The following is an 8,424-nucleotide window of genomic DNA, read 5'->3' on the forward strand; positions in this document are numbered from 1 at the left end:
AATCAATTGAATGTAAGGAGCTGTCTGCTAATAATCATTGGGAACAAATGTAGCTTGTTCTCTAGAACTCTACAGGTATATTTGGCAAAACATCAAGTTTTGCAACATCCTCTTTTCCCTCCAGTTTTTGAGGTTCCTGTTATGTACACCAGGGATGTAAAAGCTAGTCACATATCTGATTGGTCAGCAAATGTACTGAAGATTTAATATATTTGTCCACTATGTGCGCAAATGCCACGTTGTATACCCCAACCCCTGGTCTAGAGACAATGTGTCGCCCTAGGCAACATACTGTTTTCTATGAACAAACAAGGAAGTCCCAGTTTATTATTGACGTCTGTGTATAGCTCATGCTTCCAAAACACACACACACACACACACACACACACACACACAAACACACACACACAATTTGTATAACTTTTATGTTGTGATTAAAAAAAAAACACAATAAATTCTGGTGGAACTCATAAGGTCCTGTTAGCTTTGGGTTGGGGTGTGTCTCTGTGTGTGCATGTGTAAGTGTGTGTGTGTGTCTCACAGTCACATTTGTCCAGTGCTGGGAAGGGACTCCTCAGAAAGAATGAGTGTGTTTGAGAAAACCTCTCTAACCCCCTGTACATTTCTTCCCAGCAGGTAGGGTCCCTTCTACCTCCCACCTGATGAGCCTGCATATGTGAAATGCTTCTGGAAGAAGGTAGCACGGCAACTGAAGTGTGCACGTCCCAGGTCGTTCTAACCAGGCAAACCAGGCTCTTCTTGGGCCCTGTTCACTTCATCTGGTCAACATCTTCGTGCCCAGCTGGTTACAATGGTCTATTATTTTCCAAGAAGAGGTGGAATTGGTTAGAGGCCCTTTAGAATCTGGCTTCACCACTAACAACTGTCACCTTGAGTTGAGCACAACCTCTTTGGAATTTAATATCTTACCTTATAAAATTGGGATTAAAAGTAGAGCCGCCAGAGATTGTTGTATAGATAAAAATTAGGCCCAGAGCTTAACGGTGAGCCAGGCAATAACAACCTAGCAGATGTTAGCGCGGCTTCTTTTCTCCTCGGCGCTCCCGGCTGTGCAGAACGGTTTCTCAACGTTCACTGACTTAAGAAAGTATAGCACAGAAAGAAAGAAAATAACCGATGGCATTTTTATTACGAAATGCCAAACGGTTGCAAGACGCATCTGAGCGGTAGAAACCTAAAATTTAGATTAAAAGAAACGTGTGTCAGGTAGCTGGCGCCGAGTCCAGGCCTTGGGATGACGCAGGGATGCTGCAGGCGGAGGGAGGCTGGTGCGCTTCTCTCTCCAGCTTGAGTTTCACTTTCCTTTGGGTTCCTGGGGAAAACGAAAGCGTGGCGACTGGGACCTGGCCAGGCGGGGCCGGGGGCGTGGCCAGGCGGGAAGGGGCGTGGCCGGAGCCGGCTCCGCCGACTGAGCCGGGTAGCTTGAGCTGCCCAGGGCATAGTAGGTGCTGCTGGGCTAGGAGGCTGCAGCGCCCACTCGCTCTCCGCGCGCTCCGCTCGGCTCTGCGGTGTCCTCTGCCTGAGCTGGTCGCCGATCCCGCTCGGATTTGGATTTGGAGGCTTGACGCGAGGTGTTTGAGGCAAGTTTGCGATTAACTTTGGAAAAGCAGAGCTCTCTGCTCATAAGTCTCTGGATAATTAAAGGATTTACTTGGGCTCCGCAAATAACAGTCTGTATTTAATTGGAGTGAATATAATGGATCAATGAACCCCCCCTCCAAGCAGATATATTTATTTGGACTTTTAGCACGATTTATGTTTAATTTAAAAAGAAATCACAAAAGTGCTTCTAACTTATTAGAAATTAAAAATGCAGAGTTTGTCTTAATCTTTCACTAGGTATCATGCACACTTTATCAGAAAAATTTTATGTGTATCTTTAAAATTGTTCTGTAGTTTGCTTTTTGCATTTAGTATATTAACGACACCTTTCCATGCCAGGACATGATACGCTTTCTAACTGATGTATCATATAGGAAGTACGTTTTTATTTTAACAACTCATGGACATTTTGGTTATGTCCAATTTTTGTTGGTATAAATGATATAGTAATGAATACCTTTTTATATATGCACTTGTGGAAATCCACAAATACACTTGTGAAAAATTCCTGAAGGTGGAATCTGGGTGTGTATACTGAGAAACTGGAAAGGGTTTTGTCTGACCTCATAAATCAGAGTGTTTTAGTCTTGATCCATTTTCTCTGCCTCCTCCCTTCATCTTAATGATGATGAAAGACATTAAAACTCCAGTTTTAATTTCCAGTCATAAACTGGAAATCTGTGTTTGTGGTATTTAAAAACTAAAGCAAAGGATTTAATTTCAGATTTAACAGCACTGAGGTAGTTTATACATTGAAATCATTTCAGAACACAGAATAAGTACTTTTAAAAAAAGTTTTAGAATGTTTCCCATGAAGTTTTGTTTCAGGGCTGTGCTCGGTTGTGTAGTTACGTCCCTGTGCTCCTAAGAGCAAGTTGAACAGAAACTGACTTGGACATGGGGGTATACACCCCCTGACTCACCAAGTACTAGCAGGGAACTTAAAAGTTTTTTTTCTTTTTCTTTTTTACTATGGAAAACTGCTTCATGCTTTCGACTTGCTTCCCTCCCTCCCTCCCTCTCACCCTCCCTCTCACCCTCCCTTCCTCTCACCCTCCTCTTTCTTTCATTTTATTTTCTTTCTTTCGAGGGTCTAACTATAGCCCCAGAGAGCATGGAACTCACTATGTAGACCAGGCTGGTCTCTGCCTCCTAAGTGCTGGGACTGAAGGCATGTAGCCACCACATCCTGCAGTTTTACCACTTTTATGCAATATTGGGTTTACAAAGGGAGGACATCACATTGTCCTGTAATAGAGTGTATCATCTGAGTAGGCTGTGGCCGGTCTCAAATGGGCATAGTAATATTTTAAGGCTGAGAAAATGTTTAAGGGGAGTGCAGCTAAAGTAAGCATTAGTTCTTATCATCCTGCGTGGGCTAGAATATTTCTCAGGTGCCCTGTTATTTTGAGTTCATCTGGAATGCTCTAACCTTGTCTAGCATATTCATATTTCTCATGAAATGTGAAATGTGAGCAGACCATTAAGAAGGAGGTCAAAGCCCAGTGTGGTGGTGCATGCCTTTAATAATCTTAGCCCTGTGGATGAGACAGGAGGATCAGGGATTTGGGTGTGGTGGCTCACATCTGTAATCCTAGCACTGGAGAGGCTGAGGCTGGTTTGTTGAGAATCTGAGGCCAGCTTGGTGAGACCCTATCTCAAAAAACCCTCACATATAAAAGTTCGAGGCAAGCCTGGACTACATACCTTTTTGACTGTGCTTAAATTATATTACTGATAATGCTGTGTTCCACTCAAGGCATTTAAAGTTGGGACCCACTTCTCTCACTCAACATGTGTGAAGAACTAGGGACCCACCACCCGGAGAATCCCATATTGTGTCCTTGGCACTCTTGCTTTTTCTTTGAAGATCCCCTAAGACTCTGGTTACTTCAGTAGCTAGCGCATGGTGGTTATTTCCAACACCCTTCTTTCTTCATTTGAAGGATAAAAATTTCAGAAAGGGTGGAGCTAGGTTAGTGCTTTGGGGCCAATGTTTTCTTAAAATTTTATTTATTATCTTTCTTTTTTTTGGTCTTTTTGAGACAGGGTCTCCCTGTAGCTCCAGCTGCCTGGAACTCACTCTGTAGACCAGGCTGGCCTCGAACTCACAGAGGATCTGCCAGTCTCTGCCTCCTGAGTGCTGGGATTAAAGGCTATCTTTCTTTTTTTATGTGTATGATGAGTGTATTGCCTGCATGTATATAAGTGCACCTTTGTTGTACAATGCCTGTAGAGGTCAGAAGAGGGTGTCAGATCCCCTGGAACTGGAGTTAAGGGCTGTAGTTAGCTCCCATGTGGGTGCTGGAAATTGAATCTGGGTCCTCTGCAAGAGCAGCCAGTGCTCTTATCCACTGAGCCATTTCTCCAGCCTCCAGCCTGAACTTTTAAAGACTCCCTATCACTCAGACAAAGCTCTGTAAACTTGCCCTCCACTGGCTGACCTGCCTTCCCTGCCTGAGCTGAGCATGTACTCTGCACAGTGTGAGGGCGGTGTCCCTCAGGCCTAGGCTAGACCATGTCTGCTTCCTTAGTCCATTAACCTTAACTCTAAGTTCCAGTTAATTAAATAAAGGATTAATAATAAACACTATGCAGCCTCTCCTCTACCAAACCACACTTCCAAGCAACAATCTGCCCTACACCAGCTTCACATCCCTGCCTCCCATCAGAACAATTACCTATACTTGATTTTCATTTTCTATTTAGGAAATTTTTCCACACACATGTATTAATGTATAAATAATACAATGTTCCATTGACCTTAATTTTGAATCTATATTAAGAAATTGTATATTGTTTTCTGAAATTTGCTGGGGTTTTTTGGTGTGTGTCTGTGTATGTAGGGGTGTTCATGTGCATGGAGGCCAGAGGGAGATCAACCTCAGGAACAGTCTACTTTGTTTTTTTAAGACAGCTCTTATTGGCCTGGATAGACTGGCTGGCCAGTGAGCTCCACCTCCCCAGTGCTGAGATGACAAATGTGCATGCCTGGCTTTTTACATGGGTTCTGGGAACTGAACTCAATACCTCATGCTTGCTAAGCAAGCACTTTACTGACTGAGCTGTCACCTCTGCCCTGGGATTTGCATTTTGAGCCAACATTATGTTTTTAAGAGTCAGCCTGTTGTGACATGCTGAAGTCTGTTCACGATCATTGATGAATGATCAGTGTCTGTTTTGTACAATACAAACAGTGCTGCTACGAACATTGCTGCATAGGTCTCTAAGGGCACATTTGGGGATTTCTCTAAGCATTTAGTGTAGCTCAGTGTAGAGTGTTTGATTAGCATGTGAGGGCCTAGGTTTAATATTCAGCACTGCAAACACACTAACCAACCTACCTACCTACCAACCAACCAACCAACCAACCAACCAACCAACCAACCAGCCAACCAACCAGCCACCCAAGAAAAAGACAACCAAAGAAAACAATAAGGGAAAGAAAAAAAAAAAGAATTTTTTTCTTGAAATTTTGGGGTTGAATCTGACTTTATAAGATGATACCAAATTATTTTCCCAGGCTCCTGGACCGTAGACCATTTTATACATCTCTCCCATTAGTATATAAAAATCCCATTTAGGACTGGTGAGATGGTTTAGTTAAAGGCATTTGCTGCACAAACCTGGTGACCTGAGTTCAATCTCCAGAGAAAACTGACTCCACAAAGTTGTCCTCTGACCTCCACATGTGTGCTATGCATATGCACATGCAAATTAAAAAAATTCAAACAGGAAAAAGGGAAAAATCCTATTTATTAATGTCCTCCCCAATACTTGACTCAACCGTTTTTAAAAAATATGTATTTAAATTTTTAATTGATATGTAGGAATTGTACAAGTTTACCTTTGTACAATGTGGTGGCACATGCCTGTCATTTCTATACTCAGGAGGCTGAGGCAGGAGGATTGAGTTGGATACCAGTGTGTGCTATATAGTAAGATCTTGCCTCAAAAAACAAACAGGGGTTAGAGAGATGACTCAGCAGTTAAGAGCACTGGCTGCCCTTTCAGAGGACCCAGGTTTGATTCCCAGCACCCACATGGCAGTTAATGGCTTCCTGTAATTCTAGTTCCAGGGGATCTGATGCCCTCTTCTGGCCTTTGTGGGCTTTGGAGAACATGGGTGCACTTACATTCATGCAGACAAAATATTCATACACATAAAATAAAAATAAATAAAAATTAAGACAAACAAACATAACCCAAACTACATATTTATAATAGAGGGCAGTATGACATTTGAGTACATGTTTATAGTGTATAATGATCATATTCTATCAGAATTTCTAGTCATTCCCAAATGGATAGTGTAAAACGGTATCTTATTTTGTTCTTGATTTGGGTTTCTGAGACTGTTAGTTTACCAGGAATTAAAATTCTGAAAAATTTTTATTTTCTTCCATTTTGAGTTTTGTTTTTAGTTTTTTTGGTTGATTTATTTTTCTTTTATGCCTATGAGTGTTTTGCATGCATGTATTTAAGTGCATCCAGATGTGGAGGCTAGAAGAGGGTGTCAGAGCCCCGGAACTGGAGTTACAGAGGGCTGTTAGCCACCATGTGGATGCTGGGAACTGAACCTGGGTTCCCTGCAAGAGCAGCTAGTACTCTGAACTGAGGAGCCATCTCTACAGCCCTGAGTTTTGATTTATTTATGCAAATCTTCTTACAGTACTTTGTACACATTTACCCACATCCTCTTTCACCAAACACTGATCTTTTGCATATCACTCATACTGTTCTCTGTGTCTCAAGATACCACCCTCTACCCCTGTGTGGCCCGAATTCCCTCTGAGTCTCCTGTGTGATCGGACAAATATAATATTTTATGTGAGTTTATTAACTTACAAAGGAATGAGTACCCAGTGCCTAGCCCCACACCGCAACTTAGAGCCCACCTTATCAGACCGTGTCACGCCCATAGTCACCACTAGCATTCGCTCACGCCTCCAGGGCCATCGATCGCCCCAGGTCCACAAGAGTCAGTCCATTCTGTCCTTCAGCTGCTGAGCGGCTGGCTGCACGTTCTCCACACCACACACACTACCCATGGCTGCCCGCTTCTGTCCCAAGATGGCTCCCAGCAGCCCCTTTGTAGTCCATGCTCTGCGTCAGGCCCTGCCCCTTGGAGGAACTAGCCAGTAGGGAGACACGCCACCCCTTTCCTCTACTCTACAATCTTCCTGTCCATCTTCCGCTAAAGTCCCTGAGTCTTGGAGGGGGTGTTAGATGTAGGGTGATCTCTCTTGTATCATGGTGAGATAGTGGCTTCTTAGGTCGCCCCATTAGTCATCTTTAGGCCTTGGCCATTGATCTATCTCAGTGGTGTTTCTTTTACTATAAAGACAAATGGAAGGACGTAGACACATTTAAACAAACATGAATGTAAATACAAATGCCTAGAAGATATCCCAGTAGGTGTACTACATTCATTAAACAGTATACTCATGATGGCTTCGCCACTAGGGCTGGTAGCCTGTCTCGATTCAAAGCGTTGGCCTGGTCCACAGCACCAGATGTGTGTTTCACCCCTAGGAGCGGGCCTTATCCAATTAGAAATTTGTCAGTTGTACATGCGTTGGTCAAGCCATTATTGCACTTGCAGGTATTGCTTGGCATGTCCATAGTGTTCAGCACACGGAGTCCATCATTGAGTAGAATTATAGGGGATCCTTTCTTCCCCAACCATCTGCATCAATATGAACGTCATCCATCCAGTGGCATGGACTTTTTTGGCTTAGTCTCAGTTCATCTCTTCTTCTTCTCCTGTGCTCACAACATGCAGTGTCCTCAGCACCATGGCCTTACTGACCTTTCTAGTGTACAACCGACATTAGTGGCAATAGCCTTGGTGAATTGGAGGACCTCAAGGATCTCTCTCTGACCAACAGCTCATGGGGGGCAACCCACTCCTGGTACTGTAGATTTTCTTAACAGTTGTGTAGTTTTGGGAGTCTCTGTCCTCATCTTACCCAGCCTACATAAAACTCCCAAGAATCTTACAGCGATAGCTGGCCTTTGTTTTCTTCAGGTATCTTTCAAATGGGTTTTACATCTGTTAAACACTTGAAGGAATGTTAACATATATTAAATCAATCATAGACAAGGTCTCACACAGCATGGAAAGGTTTTGTCTATTCGTATTTACTGTTTTCTCCATAGATCCTTGTTAGGTACCATAGCATGGGTATGAGGCATTACTTTGGTTAGCTCTTTACCATTTTTAGTTATCCCTTTGGAGTCATTTTGCACTTGGGGGATTTTACATGGAATCTCTTTGTATTCTTTTATTCTTGATACAGGTGTTAGAGGGCTTCTCCTGTCCCCACTGCACTTGTGGGTTCCCTGAGTCAGGCAGGCTCTGGGTCTGCCTCCTGACTCTAGCCATATCTGTCCTCTTCCCATTGACCACACCAGGTTGTTGGGGGAGAACTTGGTGGGAAAACCTGCTTCCACCCCTAGTATAGCCTTTATCAGAAGAGAAATGCATCTTACTTAATCCTTGGGGATTCTTAACCACCCCTTGTACAGTTGTTATTCTTCGAATGTCCTTTGTAAACTGTTCTGGTTTTAAAACCTTCCAGAACTGCTCGTACCGAATTTGGTTTTCTATCAAGTGTTTCTCTGGGGATTTGGGCTTGACATAAGTCTTGCCACATTTGTCTTCAAGTAACCCAAGTGGACCATTTCCTCTGTCTGGTCTTTTTTATATCTCTTATAGAGTGTTCTGTTATGCTGGTCAGAATCACTTAGATTTGCCAAAGCCTCTCTCACTTTACAAAGATCCTGTCCCATCAAAGG

General features: G+C 43.2%; 1 protein-coding gene across 3 annotated transcripts in view; it reads left to right on the forward strand.

Moving 5' to 3' along the window:
• Positions 1–1,449: 1,449 nt before the first annotated feature.
• Usp18 (ubiquitin specific peptidase 18) overlaps positions 1,450–8,424 on the forward strand; it is a 39,934-nt gene continuing 32,959 nt past the window's right edge. Inside the window, exon 1 of one of the 3 annotated variants that reach the window (XM_017801677.2) lies at positions 1,450–1,601. The gene's annotated coding sequence lies outside the window, so the exon portion shown is untranslated. The remainder of the gene's footprint in view (positions 1,602–8,424) is intronic. The other 2 variants (XM_017801679.2, XM_008847077.3) reach the window with 2 other exon arrangements.

Source organism: Nannospalax galili, unplaced genomic scaffold (assembly GCF_000622305.1).
Source record: "Nannospalax galili isolate Female #2095 unplaced genomic scaffold, S.galili_v1.0 scaffold1711, whole genome shotgun sequence".
Taxonomy (NCBI): domain Eukaryota; kingdom Metazoa; phylum Chordata; class Mammalia; order Rodentia; family Spalacidae; genus Nannospalax; species Nannospalax galili.